This window comes from Natator depressus, chromosome 9 (genome assembly GCF_965152275.1).
Source record: "Natator depressus isolate rNatDep1 chromosome 9, rNatDep2.hap1, whole genome shotgun sequence".
Taxonomy (NCBI): Eukaryota; Metazoa; Chordata; order Testudines; family Cheloniidae; genus Natator; species Natator depressus.
The window spans coordinates 87,883,527-87,907,020 of NC_134242.1; positions in this window are offsets into that span (position 1 = coordinate 87,883,527).

The following is a 23,494-nucleotide window of genomic DNA, read 5'->3' on the forward strand; positions in this document are numbered from 1 at the left end:
TATAAAAAAGGGCAATTTACAATTCAGCTACAACATTTATTAGCCTTTTTATAGCCTATTACGGAGTCTCATTTTTCTTTTTTATTAAAAGAAATAATTTCCATTACTTGTGGGTTTATAAAGTGATAAACAGCCCTTGGTTAGCCAGTACTTTCAGGGAAGCCATTTACAGATAATTACATGCTTCTCAAAACTAAGCAACTAAAAAAAAAACAGTTACCTTCTCGTAACTGTTGTTCTTCGAGATGTGTTGTTCATGTCCATTCCAATCAGGTGTGTGTACGCGCATTTATAGCCACATTTAAAATACACACAAATGTAAAGGAAAGTAGTTTTAGCACATTTAATATTTTTATAATGGAAGTTTTATATTAAAGAACAAAGTTAATACATCTATACAGTATCTTGAGTCCCACATTAAGTATTCCTCTTCCTTGTATAGACCAAAATTTTGGCTCCGAAATCCATATTTAGATTCAAACAAAAATTATGTGAAGACCTGAACACCTGCAGCTGCCATCAGTTTTGTCTATGCATTTTGTCTATGCATTTAGGAGAAAATGTTAGCCAAAATATCTAATCATATATTACATCATGTACCATATGCTTCTCTCAAATTGTATGGCAGAGGTAATCCTAATGAATAATAAACTGTTTAGATAAATGTTTAAAACTACTTAAAGGCTGAGTGGAGCAAGAACATCAAAATGTTACTTACATGGGCACAAATCCATTATTAGTAGAGCCATCTGTTTGGCAGATTGCACACAATATTTGCCAAGCGTAAAATTCACCCCATCCCATATATGCACCACTCGAGATATGGACCAGATTCAGCAAGGAACTTGAGCACGTCTAACTGTAAACATGTGAGTACACACATTGACATCAATGCTTTGAGTTAGGCCCCAATTCAGCAAGTGCCTAAAGGCTTAACTTGTGCATGGGACCCTCAGAATTTGGGGTGAATTTTACACCAAGAGATCCAGAAACATAAGGGCATATATTGACATCAAGGTCAGAATTCTGCCAGGCACTCACTTGACAGTTCACTTCAAATACAGGCAAAAGGTTTTAAGTTTATCTTATAAAATAAAAATTATATTAAGTACTAGTCAATTTTAAATTACTGTCACACAGAATAAAGTGTTTGTAGGGAAGTAATTAAGTATTAGTGTTTGTTTTCATGATGCACCTGGGAACGATACCAAAATAAAATCCTGTCTGATATATTTAATGAAAGGAAATACTACAAAAACACACCCGTCCAATCACATTTTCTTTGGTTTATTAAAATGTACATCAAACACGTTTGTCAGCTTTTCATCTAAAATTAATGTGTAGGAGAAAACTCCATAAGTCAGTTATTAAAAGGTTCTCTTGAAACAGATATATCTACATAAGACATTTGTTTTGGAAATCTGACAGATATACTATATTAAAGTAAAGATGCCTGGAGTAATGTTGGATCTTATAATACAGATTGGAAAGATGACTAAAAAGTTCTCTTAAATGTCTGCATAATGTTTTAGTGGTGCAAGTAATCAACTGGGGAAAGTGATGAACTCTTCTTTAAGAGGGACACAAACTGACAGCAGATGAAAATCCCCCTCTGTGGTCCAGTAAGAGCACCTACTTTAGATTTCTGGTTCCCAGCCATCACCCCTCTTGGGCAGAGACCCACATCTCACTCCCTCTTGACCAGGGATTTTAAAGCTGCACAGTTCCCTGCCTTACACTGTGATCTCCCCAGCAAGCCAGACTGCCTAAAAAAGTGCTTGCACTTTGCTTTCTCTTCAAGGACTATGACCAACATATTGCCTGCCGTTCAAATTTACCACACAGCTCCTTCTGAGCAAGCACTTTTATTCTTCACGTAAAAGCATTATAGAGATTACATATTAAAATAGTAAAAGAACCTACACACATGCTAAAAGCTTACCAAAGATCAACCCAACACCATCCTTGGCCTCTGGCAGGTTTCAAAAAAAGAAAAGGAGTACTTGTGGCACCTTAGAGACTAACCAATTTATTTGAGCATGAGCTTTCGTGAGCTTATGCTCAAATAAATTGGTTAGTCTCTAAGGTGCCACAAGTACTCCTTTTCTTTTTGCGAATACAGACTAACACGGCTGTTACTCTGAAACCTGGCAGGTTTCAGTCCTTCAAAACCCACAACTGGGTTTTCTCCATGGTTACAAGTTCATCTATCTTAGATTCAGAACCAGACCCAAACTGGACAGATCAGCAGAGGGTTTTATATAGCTCAGGCCTTTGATCTTGGCCTTCTGTAACAGGGAGTCAGCAGACAATGATCATCTCTCCTCAGGGCATGGCTTCAAAAGGCTGGATTTTTGCATAACCAGAGTTGGGGAATTTGCATTCCTCTCCCCCTAAATATTTCCTAGGAAAATCACTTCACATCCCCAAAATCCATACTTTTCTGCCATGTTTTTAATATAGTCATTTGAACTCCCGGGTCTTACCTCTCTCACATCTTCTACCCCCCACCCCCCCGAGCGGTTACATACAATCCCAGCCTTCAATTACACATACATTGAATACAATACGGTCTTTCAAGGATATTGCAGGAAATTGCCATATCTGTCACAAAGGTGTCAAACATTGCAGATGAAATATCAGCAAATATAAAGTACAAATATAAGAGTACACCACCACCGTTAACCTTAAAAGGTGCTGGACCGCACTCATGTGCGAATGTTGCTTGTTCTTGACTGTTTACATTAATAAAATAGTTCATTGTCATGTCTGTGAAAGAGAATTCATTAGTGAGCTGAGACGTCTATAGAGGAAAGGTGCAAGCAACGTTAATGTGACATGGTACAAGTGGGAAAACATTTATCAGAACAGCTGTGTTGATCAGCTATTTCACCTACAAAGTCCCTCTTGCCTACTTTTCCAAGGTATTGTATAACAACATCTCTGTGAACCATTTTCTGAATCAATTCTTTCCCAGATGCTTCATGAACATCAGGAAATGAGCTCAAGACAGCAGGTGGGAGTGAGGAGAATAGTTAGGATCAACCTGACCCATAATGATTGCTGTGGGGGAGTAAGTGAAAGTGTTTCGCATATCATGCAACAAATCTCTACAACCTTTCTAAGGGCCAGATCCTGCCAGACTCTGAGTACTCTCAATCCCCAGCAAACTCAATGGGACTTGAGAACACTCGTCACCCTGCCATGGATGCTTAGCCTTTACAGGGCTGCCAGCAAAGGGCCAGTGAAGCCAGTTTTCCCAGATGTGGGACTGGGATCAGAACATGTCTATGCAACACAGTAAGTCTCAACAACACTGCAACAGCTCATCTGGCTGGTGTCTGCTGCTGTAAAGGGAGCTAGGAAAGGGTGAAATCCAGTGGATGTACAGCGTAAGGAAGGGGAAAATACAGCACAGTGAGCTCTGAGGAAAGCTCTTAGCAGTCCTTGGCTATCCTGTGACCATGGACTTGGTATGGGAAAGGGTGAGGGAACGATTGTGAAAGAAAAACCGAGTGTGGTGGGCAGAGACAAAGGACCCTCTGAGAGCAGGGTCAAAAAAGAGAGGCTGTGAGGCAGCTTCTACATCTTGTTCCTGAGCCAGAAAACTTGCAAGACCCACCATAACTTAACAGCCCCAGCATTTATCAAACATAATCAAAAGAAAAGGAGTACTTGTGGCACCTTAGAGACTAACCAATTTATTTGAGCATAAGCTTTCGTGAGCTACAGCTCACTTCACTGGATGCATACTGTGGAAAATACGGAAGATGTTTTTATACACACAAACCATGAAAAAATGGGTGTTACCACTACAAAAGGTTTTCTCTCCCCCCACCCCACTCTCCTGCTGGTAATAGCTTATCTAAAGTGATCACTCTCCTTACAATGTGTATGCTAATCAAGGTGGGCCATTTCCAGCACAAATCCAGGTTTTCTCCCCACCCCACCCCCACCCACAAAACCACTCTCCTGTTGGTAATAGCTTATCTAAAGTGATCGCTCTCCTTACAATGTGTATAATAATCAAGGTGGGCCATTTCCAGCACAAATCCAGGGTTTAACAAGAACGTCTTGGGGGGTGGGGGAGGTATGAAAAAACAAGGGGAAATAGGTTACCTTGCATAATGACTTAGCCACTCCCAGTCTCTATTCAAGCCTAAGTTAATTGTATCCAATTTGCAAATGAATTCCAATTCAACAGTCTCTCGCTGGAGTCTGGTTTTGAAGTTTTTCTGTTGTAATATCGCAACTTTCATGTCTGTAATCACGTGACCAGAGAGATCGAAGTGTTCTCCGACTGCTTTATGAATGTTATAATTCTTGACATCTGATTTGTGTCCATTTATTCTTTTACATAGAGATTGTCCAGTTTGACCAATGTACATGGCAGAGGGGCATTGCTGGCACATGATGGCATATATCACATTGGTGGATGTGCAGGTGAACGAGCCTCTGATAGTGTGGCTGATGTTGTTAGGCCCTGTGATGGTGTCCCCTGAATAGATATGTGGGCACAGTTGGCAACGGGCTTTGTTGCAAGGATAGGGTCCTGGGTTAGTGGTTCTGTTGTGTGGTATGTGGTTGCTGGTGAGTATTTGCTTCAGGTTGGGGGGCTGTCTGTAGGCAAGGACTGGCCTGTCTCCCAAGATCTGTGAGAGTGCTGGGTCATCCTTCAGGATAGTTTGTAGATCCTTAATAATGCGTTGGAGGGGTTTTAGTTGGGGGCTGAAGGTGACGGCTAGTGGCGTTCTGTTATTTTCTTTGTTAGGCCTGTCCTGTAGTAGGTGACTTCTGGGAAATCTTCTGGCTCTATCAATCTGTTTCTTCACTTCCGCAGGTGGGTATTGTAGTTGTAAGAATGCTTGATAGAGATCTTGTAAGTGTTTGTCTCTGTCTGAGGGGTTGGAGCAAATGCAGTTGTATCGCAGAGCTTGGCTGTAGACAATGGATCATGTGGTGTGGTCAGGGTGAAAGCTGGAGGCATGTAGGTAGGAATAGCGGTCAGTAGGTTTCCGGTATAGGGGGGTGTTTATGTGACCATCATTTATTAGCACTGTAGTGTCCAGGAAGTGGATCTCTTGTGTGGACTGGACCAGGCTGAGGTTGATGGTGGGATGGAAATTGTTGAAATCATGGTGGAATTCCTCAAGGGCTTCTTTTCCATGGGTCCAGATGATGAAGATGTCATCAATATAGCGCAAGTAGAGTAGGGGCGTTAGGGGACGAGAGCTGAGGAAGCGTTGTTCTAAGTCAGCCATAAAAATGTTGGCATACTGTGGGGCCATGCGGGTACCCATAGCAGTGCCGCTGATCTGAAGGTATACATTGTCCCCAAATGTAAAATAGTTATGGGTAAGGAGAAAGTCACAAAGTTCAGCCACCAGGTTAGCCGTGACATTATCAGAGATAGTGTTCTTGATGGCTTGTAGTCCATCTTTGTGTGGAATGTTGGTGTAGAGGGCTTCTACATCCATAGTGGCCAGGATGGTGTCATCAGGAAGATCACCGATGGATTGTAGTTTCCTCAGGAAGTCAGTGGTGTCTCGAAGGTAGCTGGGAGTGCTGAAGTGGGGCAACAAATTGTTGCTGCTGAGGAGTCACTTGAAACAATCAGACCAGGCCTGGTCTGACTCTTGAGAGGCTGGAAAATGTCATGAAGAAAAGTGAAAGGAGAACAAAACTTCTAGAGTGTGGTCTCCAACTGGAGGGGTCTGTTTCATGGAGAAATGGTTCCCCGCTCACTTTCCCTGGAGCTCAGAAAGGATCATTGAAAGAGGAGATTACAGTGACCTTTACAGATGCAACCAGCAGAAAATAACTACATTTGGACAAATGGAAAAGGCCTGCAGAATGTTGCCAATCACCAGGGAAAAGTTTCCTCCAGACGTTAGCACTGCATAAAGGGAGAAAGCATTCAGGAAGTTTGAGCTTCTGACATCCATGAACAGAGACAACTCTGTGCTGTCCTGAGGGAATAAAGCCATGTTGCCCTTAAATTATTAGGGTTTTTTCCCCCAATTGACCTGGGGCTCTCTATAAATAAAAGTGCATGATGATTATTTGAGGTCTGATTCCACAAATCCACCCTCAGTTTTCCTGGCATAAGTAATTTGTGAGGGTTTTCATGACGTTACAGAATGTGAGGCTTTTCCATAATGTGTTGCAGAGAGACTGTAAAATTGGAGGTGTGCAAAATGTTCAGACTCTGCCGTTGCATGAGACTTTCTGAAACTGTGGATACTTTTCAACCTGAAATCTCAAAACAAAACTTAGAGTGTGGCATAGACTTCTGCAAAGTGAAACCACCAACTTTTCTCCTGCTTCATTCAAAGACATTGTGATGGTCTCTGGCTCTGCTTTATACTCCAAATATTCTGAGGTGTTTTTTGCTTATGTCCACTCACTTTTCTGCCCTTCGCTGAGGTTGATGAGGAAAGCAGAATTTGTAACTCAGAATATGTAGAACTCCAAGAAAAAATGAGAGGACCACATGTATTTCTCCTCTTTTGCCTCCCTCACAGATGGGCAGCTATTCTCCTGCTTATGAAACTCCTGCATCAACAAGGAGATGTGAGCCAAACCCTGAGAGAGAAGGATTTTTTTTTAAATTATTTATGGTGAGCTCTGGGGAAAAATAATAAACTTATGCAACATATACACTCCCTATGCATTCAACTTGAGCTCTGCAACAGCAATTAGTTTCAGTTACTTTGATATCAGTGTCCTGAAATCATTTCAAAAGGAGATTTTAATATTCTTATCCTGTAGTCCTCAGGCATAGATCTTTCACTCCATGGCACAGAAACCTGGATTTTCTCCATAATGATTACCCTTCTTGTGTGGAGGTCTGTCCTCAGTAGATATTTGGAGACAGCTATATCCCAATGGGCAGGATTACACTGGCTTATCTTCTTTTTATGCATCATGTTATTTCACTGATATTTCTGCCAGCCTCTCCAGTCCTGATAGCTGGATTAGTAGCACGGCCATGGCTGGGGCCCCTCTGCCAACCCCAGCAGAGCTCAGAGGGAGAGACAATTCAGCTCTGGGCTATGTATTATCTTTTCCTGGGAAACTTCATGAGCCTTCAGAGGGGATGTGAGTCCTTCCTATAGTGTACTCCTCCTCTAGAGCACCAGTCTCCACCTTCTCCCCCTGTGTAAACACCTGGCCCAAGAAGGGACCTCTGTGGAGGCTGTGTGGCAGGGGGTGAACGAAGAGATGATGTCACAGGGGAAGCACAGAGGTTCCCCCTCCATACACACAACTCTGAAGGCAGTCCTGGACATGAGCTGGAATCTCCATCAGCCAATCGGATCACAGATCCAAAATATTTTATAAGGAAAAACTAACTTTTTACTAGAGAAAACTCTCATCAGAAACTTAGTATACATTTTATTGTGGAAACCACAGAGAACGATATTCTAAAAACAATCCTCCAACCAGAGCTGCAACCTGCAGGAAATCAAAAACTGGTGTGCATGCAAGTACATAGATCTCAGCATCAGTATTACATATTGCACATTAGGCTGAAGAGAATAAATGTAGCTGTTCCTTCAAAAAGATACATACCAAGGTCAAAGCTTATGTCATCACAAATGCAAAACATGAGAAGCCTACACATTGCTTTCAGCAACAGTTCTTTTTGCTGACATGCAGTTTTCTATTAATTTAGGACATTTCTGTCTAAGATTAAAAGCCAGAGGGTACACTCTGTGCTGACCTCCCTTCCGCAATTAAAAAGAAAACGAAATCTTCAGGGCTTTAGGGAAAAAATTGATGCCATTTTTATTCTTAGATAATGCAGCATCAATGGGCCCAATCAATATCGTACAAAAGGCAGGCAGCCATTAGGCATCTCATTACACCATTTTTATATATATATATATATATATATTTTGTATTCTTACTAGCAAAAGAACAAAACTTTTCTACAAGGATCAAAGCATAGTACAAAAGCTGATAATTGACTAAAATTGCAGTTCAGCATTATATTTCTGAAAAGATACTATTAGAGCAATTTGTAATGTTCTCAGAAACTCATTTTGTTCACCAAGATCTCAACCCAGCATTCTCTATGGTAGTTTTGATTGGATATTAGTTGTATTGGAAATCTTTATTTACCCTCCTGCATAGCAAAGTCACAGTAAAAGTAGTTTAATAAATATTTTCATCTAACTCAATAAAAACTATGTTTGTGTTAGGGAGCAGAAGTAGGACTCACTGGATTAAATTATTCAGAGAGCCAGGTGCAATTGATCAGTTTTCCAGGAGTATAAAGGAAAAAAGATAAAAAGAACAGGAACTGGAAATGTATTTAAAGACCCCATAAATGTGGGGTCTTTAAATAAATCATGATGTGTAGAGCAAATACACACTTACCATATATTAAAGACATTTTGTTGCATTGCTGCTTCAATTTGGGCTGGTTTCCATTTTTTTTTTAATCTTTTCTTTCCTACTCAAGGATGAGAAGCTGTAATTGATCGCAACTTATTTGGCTCTAGTCTGATCACAGTCGTGTGGCCAGCTGACCTGTACATTCAGCAGAGAGGTCTGCCAGGTCATGGAACTTCATTTTCATTTACACAGCAGGTCCCCATGTCAAGAAAATTCAGTGCTTGTACATAGGAGGAGATATCTCAGCCAGCATCTAAAACAATTCTCCCCAGGGTCTGTGCGAGACCTTACGTGGGCATAGCTTCAGCTGACCAAACTTCCAAACATCGCTTTGTCAGTTCTCAAAGAACTGGCCTCCAGCAAGTTCTTTTCTAACTAACCAAAAGCTTTTGTACATGGCCTTGAGCTATGCTGCTCATTTCCAAACTTTTGTTTTAAGTCATTATGCTTTTAAACAGAGGCATCTCACTGCCAGGCAGCTATGACATGCCCTTCTCAAAGGAATTAGTTCAGGGGCTATGCTGAGCACAGGCTATAGAATCCAACAATCCTCATTACCAAAAAATCTCCATATTAATAAAGGGTATTTAGGTGCTATCAGCAAGTCAAACTGATCTACTTAACAGGGTAACCAGAGCAGAAATCCCAACTCAGTGATTCGAAACCTGCAGACACTCAGGTTCTAGCAGATGAATGACAGTTGCAGAGTGATCTAGTTCCCATTGGATTTAATGGGAATTTTGCTATTGAACTTAAATGGGAGCAGGTTAGACCTATAAGGTATGTCTACACTGCACACTTCTTTTGGCAGCCTGTACAGAAACAGTTCTTGCTCACTCTCTCCTGCCCTGACGCTCACGGAATTTGTAATTGTTTTGGTTTGTTATAAAATGGCATCTGGGTGGGGTTATTGAGGGAAGCGTAGGCTGGAGAAGTGTAGAATTATTTCATTCTGAAGGCTCTGAAGATTGTGGATATTCTTCCAGAAGCAAGTTCAACCATGGCTTGCCAGTTGCCAAGAAAGCCCTGTTTCCTATGCATATAAATCTCACCCTTGAAAATGACAGTCCCATTGTTCCAGTGGAATGTAACTATTATGGGAGGTCCTGATCAGCTGGGGTGAAGCAGCTCCCAGGAAACTCTGTCCTGTTCCATGGGAAGCTTTGAGGATAAGGACTGAAACCTAGAATCTGACCTGCTATTCAACAAAAAGGCAGTGAAGAGAGCAGGGCATTAGACTGATGAGCTCAGGTGCACTGTGCTGACCTACTTGGTCCTCTAAGAATGGAAGTTCCATTCCTAATGCAATAAAAACTATTGTATCGAGCCAGGAGGTGACGAATGTATGATCTCCTGTGACCAACTACTAACTCAATAAGCACTTAGATGCCACTGCAACAGAAACATACAAGGACCTAGATGAACACAGGCAGCACAGTCTTCTGGATTTTTGCAGCCATTAGGAGTCCAAGTGAATACTGACATTATTCAGTCATTATTAATGATCTAAGGACAAACCCTCATATTGGAGGATTATTTTAAGTACTTCCCTCTCCTCACCAGCATCACTTCATTCTTAGACCAACTGGCTCAGGCTGGAGCTGAATCCCTCTCCCAGCTCTCCAAGAGCCTGGAAGAGATGATGCTGTTTGGACTCATGTGAAGGTCATGCAGAGCGAAGTGTCATCTACCTACTGCTGATGCTTACGTCCATGCTGCTTCACAATCACCTACAGCAGCAATAATGGAAATTGAGGGAAAGAGACCAATTCCAAATCCAAGGGGTCTGGAAGCTGAGGAACACATACTCAGCATGATTCTTCTCATGTGGTCTGAAAGTAACAACTGGCATAATCTCACTGTGATCCCACTACTCCCTACCTTAATCTGATGTGAGACATTGGTGCGTCAGAGTCACCCATGCCAACTGCTGCAGAGAGGTCCCGAAATAGAATGGATGCACGGCCCTTGCCCAGACCCAAGAGGAGATCATCCATCCATACCATTTTCAGAGGAAGTGAATTACTGTAACTCCACCTATTTCACTAGGAGTACAGGTACCTCTACAGACTGAGAGTTGTGGGGAGTTATAATTATTTATTTTAAAAAAGCTTAGCTTTAGGTGTTCAGGTTTGAAATTTTTGACCATCTGCTGAAAGTTTTAAGCTTCCTCCTCCTCCACCCACAAATGTTCGACAAACAAGAGTTGTTGAACGTGCTTTATGCCACTAGCTCTGCAAACTGAAGCAAAACTAAGAATAACAACTCCTAAAGCTTTCTATAAGGACTCGTCCTTGCAGAAATTCCTGATGTAGCAGGGCCATCCAAATGACACACAGTTTCTGCATACAGTAGCAGAAAAGGCATGGAAGTGCTCTTTATATTCCCAAACAAAAGGTAGTGATTAAATAGGTGAGTTCGTTATGAGATAAAGTTTGGTGAACAGAGGGAGAAGGACAATGACCTTGTAACGAGACGGTAGCAAGTCGCTTATAGTGGTGGCATAATTAGTGAACAGTTTTCCTAGCAATGGTACTTGACATTAAATAAGAATTCTATTTGCAGTATATACAAAAGTGTGTTTCATTTGGTACATAGTCAGCACCTATGAACTAAATGAAGAGAGAGCTTTTAATTACAGGCATTGATGATGTTATCCAGAAAAAAATCCCTGACATTTTACTTATCAGTAAAAATCACATTAACTCCCACCCCTCCACCCCCAAACTTTCACCAGCATTCGACCCAAAATATAATTAGGTATCTTGAAAGCAATTAACACTGAGCAACACAAATGCATGATCTCCCATAAAAGAAAGCACAAGACACAAATATATGCAATTGCTTACTTGAGAAACAATTGAGATCTGGATTGCGAACATCTGACTCCCTCTGTGAGTTTCAAATAAGCTTTGATTGGAAATGTCAAAGAATCAAAATCTCATTAATAGGAATTTGCCCTCTATTGATCTGACCTCTGTCCAGTCAGCAGAAAGTGTTGTGTTGTTATGTTATGTTTCTGCAATAGGGAAATTATGGTGCACTGATCCCCCTGCTTAAGCAAAAGAGAAAAGCCATACTAAGCGCAGGGAGAGGCACGTTTTTAGCCGTAGGCAATTTAACTGATCTGAGATTATTTCATTACAGGGAATTTTATAATCCAAACAGCTTTTTATATGTAGAGAAAGAGAGAGAGAGAGCTAGGAACATAATGTATTAACCACGTTACACAGTTCCAAGACACAGAGATTAAACCCAGGGCCCGATTCTGACCTCATTCAGACAAGTCGCTGGAGTTGCCCTATCGTAAGTGTGAGGAGAATCAGGTTCCCAATATCCAGCCAGCTGCACGCGTTCTTCCTGAGAACCCAGGAACAGGGAGGCTGTTCAGATGGCTTTAAAGCTCCTAATCGCTCTGTGAACTCTTTACAGACGCAGGACCAGACCCTCAGCCACTGTAAATCTGCTTCGCTCCAGTGATTTCAGTTTACACCAGATGAAGATCTGGCCCATTTTTCCCCAAAAGGAAAGTATATTGTAGACTCCTGTTAAACACATGGGGTTTGGTTGAGGCTATGCAGAATGTAACTCAGAAGCCCCCTCCCCACAATAAAATAGATGCATTTCATAACTTTCTGATGCGAAAAAGAGAAATAAAATGTGAGGTCCCTTAACACTTAGTCTAGGCAGAGGCCCAGCACTGGATTGTGAAGTCCGGTATTTAGGCCTTGGCCATCTCTCTTTTTTGGGCGCATTCCGCTGCTTAAAAAGAATGTAAACGCTCTCTCTGATTCTCTCCTTTTCCACTGCAAGCTCTCCAAAGGACACTCTCGGGGCTGTCATTCAGAGGTGGCACTTGCATCAAACTAGGTCTGAGTCTTTCTCTACTGTCAGTTTTCTGCACACTTTCAGATGCTACTTGCTTCCACGGATTAAACTCTTCCCCACCCCACTAGGGCTCTGACTTTCCACACTAGGCCCTGTCCCTTTTATATTCCTGCAGACCCCTATGTTCCCTTCTAGCCCTCTCCTTTCCACCTCTCAGCTCCTTTGCACCCCAAATGCATGGGCTTTCTTCTAGCCTTTTGCCTTTGCCTCCTGAAGCCATTTGTCACGCTTCTTTCCATGCACAAAGCATTTCTGATGAGCCAAGACAACTCATCCTGAGTGTGCCAGACTTTCTGCTGTGATTCATCTGGGAGCTCCAGCACCAAAGGATTACAGAAACTATTAGAGATGGAAAATTTACTAGGCCACCTATTCCCCTCTCCCATCAATATAGGATTATTCGTTAAAGTACATTTAGTAGCTCTCTGCTAGTCTAATTTTAGTGTATCAGGAAGTTTCCCATTCTCTAATTTCATCCATTGCTACCAGTTTGCTCCAACCTAAACAATTCCCTTCCCTGCTTGGTTTACATATTCTTAAAATATCTACATGCTTATGTCCTTCCACCCCCTTTATTGTTGCTGACCTAAGTTAAACATATCTGACTCTTCACCTTTCCTAATAAGTCAGTCCCTTTCCCCCTAGATAGTTCCTTTATTGACCGCTATCCTCCTTTGGTTTCTTGTACTGTCAATGTTGTATATTAATAAATAAGAAGAATGTACAGCATGTGTTAGGGGTAAACTGAGCCCTCAGAATCTTGTAGGAAGTTTTATTGCAGCAAAAGAACGCACATACATAATGGTGCAGAAGATGCTACCGCTGACATGGCTAGTGAAGAACAGTTCAATGGTCAGGGCTCTAGCCTAAGACAGGGGAGACCTGGCTGAAGTCTCTGCTTCACCAGAGTTCCTGTATGTCCGTGGGAAAGTCACTTAGGGTTGAACGCTCAAAACAGAGTTAGGCTCCTTACTAACACGAAAATCAATGGAAGCTGGAGCCTAACTCCCTTTGAGCATTCCACCTCTAGATTCTCTGGGCCTTAGTTCCCCATGAGCATACCACCTCTTTCCTACCTCACAGCAGTGTTGTGAGGATAAATACATTAAAGATCATCAGGGCCTCAGAAACTACAGTAATGGGAGACATTTAAGTCCCTCAGATAGACAGATGTTGTAATAAAAGAGAATTCAGAACATATTCATTTTGGACTGCCAGTCCTTCCTTAGTGAAGGACAGATGTGGATTTTTCAATTTGCAGGTTTGAAAACAAAAAAAAGCTACTTCTGCCCTCTACAGAGAGATAGCTAATGCATGAGTGACAGCCGGAAATGCCCTAAATATATCAGCTTTCATCTATTGTGAGAACATTTGCAAAAATTACTGCTCTCTGAATTTCTTCTTTTGAACATACACCACAGTGAATCAGCGTCTTGGTAAAAAGAAAGTTCTCTGTAGCGATAATAAGATGACGACTAGGGCTGTGTTTCCATCAAGCACACTTTTTGCATATTATATTTTGCCACAAAGGAATCATTTAATAAGGCAATTTAGCCACAACAGAATAATTAACGTCAGTGGTACAAGCTGAGCCCTTACTGGTAGATGGAAGCTAATTGTCATTAACACTTAGTACTGCACCTAATTATTCTGTTTTAAAACATCTCCTGTAAAGACACTGAATGGCCACATTAAATTATTTGCATTTTCTACATGGTAAAAAAAAAAAATTAGTGGCAAGACCTTTGTTCCGAACTATTTGATTTGCGACAGAATTAACACTGGAGAATTGATGTCCTACTGTTCAGTCCAATATTGCCTGTTTGGTTTTTAAAATGTTAAGGGTTTCAGGTCAGGATTTAATATGGCTGTGTGTAATGGGGCTCAGGTTTAGATACAGAGTGTCAAATACCAATCCTTCAAATATGTTTAGTCACTAGAGAACTCTCATTCTGTAGAACCACCCTAACAGGTTGGTAAACGGTGGGTGAAATTCTTCTCACCCAGCATTATTATTGACTAAGCACCATAAATATACCATGATGCTGTACAGACAGATAATAGACACGGTCCCTGACCCAGTGAGTTAATAGCCTTCAGTGCAGACAGAAAGCCCAATTATATGTTAACGTGAGAGTTATGTTGGAGACATGCTCTGGGGATCTGGGAAGCATGATCCAATCCTCTCCAAGCTGGTGTCATGGTGTGGGGCTGCAACAGAGCCTTTTCCTCACCACCTCACTCCACTGTCACTACTCCATTATATGGGCTGGAACAGCAGCCCCTTCTGATCCAGTTTTCAGCCCATATTTTACAAACCTTAAGATTCCTTAGCCCTTGACCTGCACCTCCACCACCACCTCCAAGCTGGCTTACATGGGAAAGGTGTGGGGAACTCCCCTGTGAGGCAGAAGGGGGTGAGGAAACTCTGGTGTCTCTGCACACATAGAGAACCTTCTGCCAGCCCTTCATAATGTGGTGAATTTCACCCAGCAGGTATAATATTGAACAAGTCTGTGGCCACATATAGTAGGATTTCAGGGTGGACACTATGCTGCACATACAACCACTAGGAGGTTCATAGGAACAGCAGGATTAGAACTCTCCTTCAAAAGCACAGGGAACACTGGAGAATCTCCTTTAGCTGTCAGCAGCATAAGGTGTGCGATACGTCTTTAAACAGTTATGCCTTTATCAGGTAGAGAGCAATGCTTCACCTGCACACATGCTGAAGCATTGCAATACACTTAATAAACTTAAGGCAACAGTGTTGATACAGGCACATTTCAGGAGAAATAGCAGCAGTTCGGTTGCAGTTAAACCTGGTTCTTTTAACAAATGGAAGAAAGAGACACGTGGGTATAACAAACCCCATCAGTCATCAGCAGAGATCAAGCATGGGACCTTCAGTGCCCAACCAAGAAGCCCCTACCATTTTGGGCTAAAAGAATAATAGATTTTAGTAAGCAGCTGGCCCTTATTCCTCACTGGGACCAGCTAGTAGGAAGAGACAACATCAAGCAAAACACTCAGGGCCACTATATTTTACTGGGTATGTGCTGTGTAGTCCAGAATAACGCATGAAGAGAACGTCAGACTGATGCTCATATGAACCAGGGAGTACAATCAGAATGTAAACAAAGGCATCCACTTTCACAAGTACTGACAATATGACAACAGATTATATGTGGATAAAAAGCTCTGTCTGAAAACAGATTTCAACATGAAGGACCAAATCCTCAGCTGCTGTAAATTGGCATAACTCTATTGATCTCAGCAGCGCTACACTGTGATCTGGTCCCAAGTTTCCAAGGCACCATGACCTAAAGCAATCCGTTCATCTCTCCTCAGCTAAGTAGGTTGAACCCAGATCATTACTTGGTTAGACGATCCCTAATGAGCACAACTAGGTATGCATAGTGCACTTAATTCCACAGATCCCTTATTTTAAGGAGTACTACAATATTGTATTGTAAGGGCTTGTCTACTCATTGCGGCAGTGTGTACCCAAGGAGTATAAATTGTAGAGCACTCCAGTGTTGCACTCCAACTCCCTCGTGTAGACTCTGCTGACGTGCTCTAAAAGGTTCTTAGTGTGCATTGACGTAGTACTGTTTCAAGCAGGACTACATCAACACAAACTAGGTACCTTTTAGAATGCATCAGCAGGGACTACTTGGGGCAGTCAGGTCTACTCGAGGCACTTTAGCATGCTCTACAGTTTACACATACCTGGTGCACACTGCCACCCCATGTAGACAAGCCTAAGAGTCCCAAACACCATCAGCCAGATCCTCAGCTGGACTTCAGTGGAGCTACACTGACATACGCCACCTGAGAACATGGTATTATATCGTACAATAATGTTACTATGGGATTCTGGTCAATTACTGTAATGTTCTTTTAAGGGTCTGCACTCTTCCCTCTGGGTGCTAGTCTTCACTGCAAGCTTACTTCAACTTATAACTCAAGTTTTGTCCCCACTCGAGTCCCATCAATGCACACAAAGCTTTTAACTCAAGCTGGTTAGGAAGCACAGGCTACAGCTACTCGTCAGCTGCTACCATCACCACTCGGTAGAATGGACACAGGCTAGCCCCACTCAAGTGCTATTAGTACGCCAATGCTTTCCCACAATTTCCCTCTTGTGCCCAGAAAGGGCAGACAAGTTCTCCCATAATCCACTGAGAAAGAATTCATAGTTTTGGTTCAACTTGCTGCAGTGCAAAGAACCATGGGATGTTTCCCCTAGATGTCTTAGTACCACACACAAGCAAGTCCAGAGCCAGTGAGGACACAAAAGTACTGAAGTTATTTCCCAGCGTGGCCGCTCTCACTCAAGCTAGGCCAACTCAAGTGTAGATGATTTAACTCAGCGTATGCCTTCCTTGCAGTTAGTACTGATTCTGAACCAATGCCCAGCATGACTTCCAGAGGCACAGGACTTCAAGGGGTTCCAACTTACAGAGTAAACAAAAAACTGAGGCCCTGAGCACCAGAGTTAAGCATCACATAACACTTTTCATAAGAGTAGAGGTGCTAATCCTGGTGTCTGGACAAATTCTAACTACTTTTCATTCCCACTGAAGTCTTTATCAGATACAGTACTCCACCTCAGTTCTCATCCTAAACTGTTGTGCACCACTGCTGTGCGCTGTCAGACAGCTGCCGTGTTCTGCACCAGACATGGTTGCATTTCAATACAGAATAAAAAGGATCCCTAGTCTCACCTCTGCCTTCCTCACAGGATGCTTCCAGTCTTTAGTAATGTCTGTACAGTGCTCTGTGATCTCCGGCTGGCAGGTGCGGTTCTACGGAAATACAAAGTGATACAGTAGCAACAATTTAAACCTTGAAAACCTCCCTGGTAGCCACCTCTAATTGTGCATTCAAATTCATTCCACTGCACCAATTCCTTTGCAGTATCCTCGTCTGCAAACATCTCTGCTCCTCCGTGATATATACACCCAACATATTCTAATTTCAAATTCTTAATCTTCTCTAACAAATACCCTCCTACACGTTCTTCTTGTATTCAACTCATTACTTTTTCTTCTTGTCAATGACATTCAGTATTCAGCGATAGCCTTGGAAGCATCAATCCTTTTGTCATTTGCTGTCCTCAGAGTTCGGCTTGTACGCATATTCATAGCAAGGGGTCAAATCAACATTCACAGCAGCCAGGCTTCTACACTCCTTCCACACCCTTTTACCTCTAATCTTTCCTCAGTCACACAGTCATCAACCTGGCATTAGCGATCCCCTTTTCACATGTGGCATAGTTTAGGAAAAACAGCATTTTTCCTCAGGTCTCATGGCTATTTTCTTTTCCCATTCTCTGTATTGTACAGGTGCAGCTAACATTTCCACAGTGAGAACTGTACCAGTGTCTTATTTTTATGCTGTAGACCATTGTAGTATCTGTGTGGAACTGCTGATGTGATATGAATCAGCCTGGAGATCTCTAAAAGCTCTCATTTAGGGAAGCTTTTAGACACTTTGGAAAAAACTAGCTCCACAGAAGTAAAAGGAAAGTAATAAAGATGGAAAAGTGAGGGGAAAATACTAAGTGTGCTATGAACTGTTTCCCTAACACTGTGTGGGAGGGCAGGAGAGAGGGACAGAAGGAGAAGGGATAAAGAATATGCAGAGAACATCAAAATGTTTGTTCAGGATATCGAGCCTTCAGTAAGGCAGTGAAGCTAGTGGACAGAGAACTGGGCTGGGGCTCAGGTGAAGAGGTTCTCTATCCAGTTCTACCACTAACCCGCTGTGTGACCTTGGGTGAGTCATTTCACTTTTCTGTGCCTCTGACTCTCCTCCCGCCCTTCATCTGCCTTGACTTTTTGGATTTGCCCTTTGGGGGCAGGGACTATCCTTCACCTTGTGTCCATGCACTGTCTAGCACAACAGGGCCTCTGGCTCACTTGATGCGTCAAGGTGGTATCACAATACAATTACTTTTTTTAATGAACAGATAAGTGAAACTATCACCACAAACATGAGTGTCAAACTATACAAACCAAGTCCTTTCACAACAAATGTGTCATGTCTGATCTACCATTTGTTTCTACTGACAGCTAGAGAAAAGCCCCTCTGGCAGGCAACCGATTTTTCTTTCCTTGCCAAACACATGGTATTTACCTCCATCGTGGAGATTTTGTGTTCCCTCATTCACATTTGGGAAGTGCGATGACATCTTGAATGAAAGGTGCTCTAGCGGGCAAAGCTGTTGTTAGAGAAAAACTAAATCTTCATAAAGAGAGAAGAAAACACTTGAAGTGTGACAGCTGTTTATACTAGATTCAGTCTCTCTAGTCTCCTCCCTTAGTTTTCCTACATAAAACTGAAGTTTCAAATGCGTTCATAGCCACATGGGCCCACGCTTTTTTCTTTTTTGTCTGGTCTTGAAATAAAAACCAACTTTATTTCAGATAGGTCTTCAATCTTCCCCACATTACAAACACAAAAGAGAAAAACAGACTCTCTGAATGTGGAGTCTTTTGTCACTCTCTCTCCCTGCCTACCTACTCAAGACTAAGCAAAGAGAGTTACTTAAAAGCATTTTTTGAGACTAGCTAAGTCTGACAAGAGGCTTCAAACAACAAAAAACACAATGATTTTGGAGACTGAAGAGCTTGTTTCAGTGTAATTTAAATTAATAATATTGTTCAGCCCACATTATGATCAGTCCAGCTCTCCCACAGCAAATGAAATCACATTTGGAAAAAGTATGGCCTGGCGATTTCATTACCCCGCTTTAGTGGTGTAAGCGGAGCTTCCAAAGCAGTTTTCTTACATCCTCTCAAAATCTGGAGGACATTACACTGAAAAAAATGGTGCCCTCTCATTTGCAGTCTGACCAAAGTCAATGGGAGTCTTTCCATTAGCTTCAGTGGGCTATGGATCAGTGCCGAGCCGTAAATATGTTTGATTTTGTCCATCATGTTTTATTAAAGCTTACACAGCCAACATTGAAAGTAAGTAAGAGTAAGGCAATGTACTTACTGTATCACTAACAAAAACATTGTTAAAGGGGAGTTAGGTTTGTTTAGCAGTGCCTCATACTCTTCCAGACCACGGGAGTTGGAAGCCAAAAACTGAAATCTCTGAAATCCAGGAAATACACACGCGCACAAACCCAGAAATATTAAAAACCCAGGAAAAGCACAGTTAAGAGAACGCCTTCCATACCACACTCCTACACATCCGTAACTCCGCCCCAGCCGATATGGCAAAAAGGATTGGGAAGAACAGAACCTTTCCCATGCCTAATGAAACCTACTATTTTCTGTGTCCGCCTGCAATGCCAAATCATGCTTGAAAAATGCCATTTGTTTGGATTGTTGCCACCGCTTTGAAAGGGATACTTCTTAGGTGCTGGCTTGTGTCTAACTTCTCCTGTAAGATTCAAGATATCCTCTTTCTCACATCGTTCTGGCTTTTCTAGTTAATACTTTTTAAAACAGGTTAATCTCCAGTTTTAAATCATTTAGCAGGAATTACATGTACTGGGAAAGAGTTGGCTGATTTTTATGAGTGCATCACTTCTCCTACGTAACAGGGAAAAGTCAATTGTGTATGATGTGGGGAGGGGAAAGGAGTGAAACCTGCAAGTTTTGTGTCCCTTGCTGAGGCAGCAGGGAAAAGAAAATAATCCTCAAATCTAAAATGACAGATGAAAATCCAGAGAAAAGAGATAGTAGCTAAATTAATTTTTTTCACCTTTCATTTGACTTACTTACTTCTAGCCAGTTGTGAGCAAAGCTCATATCAGTTTTCAGGAAAGCTTGAATGTAAGCTCAGACGAAGGCTAGGACAAACCTGTCAGCTGAAATGTGAACTTCCACGTAGGCATTTTCAGTTTCCAGCATCACAAATCAATGCTGGTAGGTATTAAAATTCAGCTCATCAGTAAAATATGATGAGGCAAAATATAAGCTTGTTCTAAAATGTTTTCAGCTTAATCCAATTTTAAAATCAGGATCAATTCAGACATGTTCCCTGTTTGGTAATTCAGGTATGGACACTGGTTCAGTTTATATTTAAAGCTTTTTTGTACGTTGTTTGTGTCTATTTGGTTCCACATAATACACTTGACATTTTGACAAGAACTACTTTCTGTTACAGACAAGATGACTGCACTTTTTCTTTTTAATTGGTCGTTTGCTTCACCAGGTCATAAAAGTGATAATGATTGTATTAAATATGATGCATGTTATTTAATAGGCGGTCCAGGAGTGTTTTCTCTCATAATAATGCTACCTAAAACTGTAGTATGAATAAAATTTGTGTGGTAAGTGTCTGTAAGAGAACTAATGTATCTTATATGACAGTTATTGACAGTAAAAAGAACTCACAACTGACAGCACATCCTAGTTAATGGTACCTTTTGGCTCAAAGGAGATACAATGAATAAATGTTTAGCATAATTTCTTTTTGTTTGAAATGTAATATGAAATTTGTAGTGACCAATCACCTTCAGTTTCAGATTTTATCACCAGCTACTTATCATCTTTCCTTAAATTCCACTTATAGGTGTCTTGTACTGTACCTTTGGGAAAAATTTCGTTACAGAATCCTATATTCAAGTCACAAGACAGTCAAGTAGTTCCAAAATGAAATTCCAAACTGAGAGGTGTGTATGCAGGAGGAGGGGTGATATTTTAAATCTACACACTAAAACATGAACAAGTATAAAGAGGATAATTGTTCGCTCTGAGATACAAGGATGCAAGTCCCAGCAATGGATCCTAGGGACATTAAAAAAACCTCATGAAAACAGAGCTCAAGTGGTTTGTGACCAAAAATCAATTTATAAAACTGTTTTCTGTTGGACTGTTTCAATTTTTTTATTATTAAACAATGTTAATAAACAACTATTCCAAGGCAACTGCTAAATGAATAGAGCCCCTGAACAGACTTATGCACAGGCTCAACTTTACACCTGGTACATAAACTTAAAACACATGCAAAGGTCTTCGCAGGATCTGAGCCCAGAATTGCAGTAAGTAACTAATTTTCCAGGACACTTTACAGAATTATAAGAAAGGCAGTCCCTGTCCCAAACATCCTACAATCTAAATAAGGCAAATAGAGAATGTGACGGTGACAAACCAAGGGGTAAGGCAAAGACAAAGGCTGGAACAAGTAAAAGAAATTAGTCATTTTACAGTAAGCAAATCATCTACATTCTGATAGTTTAAAGCAGTGTAGAACACACAGGTGTGGGAGTCAGGAAAAAGCTGGGGTTAGAGGAAAGATTGACAATGCTTGGTGGAGTAGATAAGAGCTATTATGCCAAGGGTAGTGAGCAGTAGGAAAAATGACCCAACTGCAGAAGAACGAGAAGGCTATGAGCTTGAGCCTACAAGGTACTGAGCACTCCAGCCCCAACCCAACAAAGCACTTAAGAAGACGCTTCCCTTTAAGAGTGTGAATACCTAAGTAGTGCCATTGAAGCCATCAAAGCATTGCCTTCCCCCGGACTATTCAATGTGTTTAAAGGGAAGTATGTGCTGAAGTGCTTTGCTGGATCAGGGCTAGAGCCCTCAGACCTTGCAGGATGGAACCCCAAAGGGAACAACAACAGAGTGTAAAGGTGAGATGCAAAGTAAAGGGAGTTAACAGGAGCCTTAGAAGGGAGGATGAGGACTTCTGAACTTCGTGCTGAAACAGGCATGGAACCAACAACATGGTCAGTGTAGCAGAGAAGTTATCCCTTCAGGCTGTGGCTGGTCATTAAGGCTACAGAACTCATTTTGAAAACAACAGGAAAAAAAGCTGGAGTCTTGGCAAAAACTTTCCCTCTTCGTAAAACAGGTTTCTATGTATATGGGAGCTATTATTGATCTGTTATTAATGATATGCCTACTCATAGGTAATGCAAATGATTTTAATATGAAGTTACATCCTTTATTCTAAAAAGCCACACAATATTACAAGGGTGAGATTACTCACTTTTCTCCAAAATTGTTCTTCTCTAGGACATTTCTAACAACCAAATCAGTAGCAGCTTGAGTGGTTTTTCGAAGCAGAAAGGTAGTATTTTAAGGTCATAAGCCTGCAAAAGTTAGACATAGCCACCTGCAAAAAAAATCCTAGACTGTCTTTGATCTGAGGAATAATGGCTCAAAAGAGAAAAAGCTTTTCCTGTCTCTCTGTCAGTAATGAAGAGAATTATCTACATTTTCATTCAGTGGCAGCTAATGATTCTGTTTATCATTTCAGAGTATTTAAATGTAAATAATTCTTCAGTAAGCTGTAGGAAGGAGACAAGGTTGATTAATCATTAACTCTTGTGCTAAATTATGATCAGGCATCATTTTTTAAACATGACCTCCCATAACATTTACATTAATAAGAGGGTGGGAGAAAGGAAAGTTAATACTTTCTTGAGTAAACAACATATGAAGTCAGAAAGAATAAAGAAAAAATTGACCAGAAGAATATACAAGTCTTCATAAAAAGAGAGAGGTGACTTATTGCTCACGGTGGAAGTATATTGTACATACAATTCTGTAAGCTCCACAAACAGTCAATAATGTTGTTTGAGCTGGTCAAACTCTTTGTTGAAATTTTATCAGATTACTTTCCTCCTTTTTTCTGTTCACAATAAATCTCTCTCTCTGATGCTACAATAGATGCTATATAAAAAAGTAAGTGGTACAAATTGATGTATCCATTAATTTTTACAAATTAGTAATTATTCAAATAGCTTTATGAACAAATTTTGGCCTACAGCTTATTCACAAACTTTTTCCCACAGGTACTCAACAACTGCTGAATTGACAGGTGACTTTAGTTACATGATTTATTTCTGTTCCCTCCTTAAATGATCTACATTTTGTAAACAGGATGTCATTTTTTCTGTTCACAAATTGTCCACAGGCAGGTTGTGATTTTCATGACTTTGGTCACTGTTTGTAATTGTTTAACAATATTTTGTGCAAATGGAAAAAGGCCTTTTCAAAAGAGCTGGAAGAGCTTTTCTGGTGTAAATACTGTACCCTCCCAAACATGTGTGAATATTCCTGGCACTTTTGTCTTCCATGTTTTTTTCTTGTGAATAAAAATTAGCTCAACTAGCTGTTCACTAATAAATAAATAAAAGGGGATGTGTTAACAGCAAATCAAATCATCAGGTTTCATTTACAAGAACACTCTCAAATATGTTATCACCATATTCACTCAGCGCCAATAA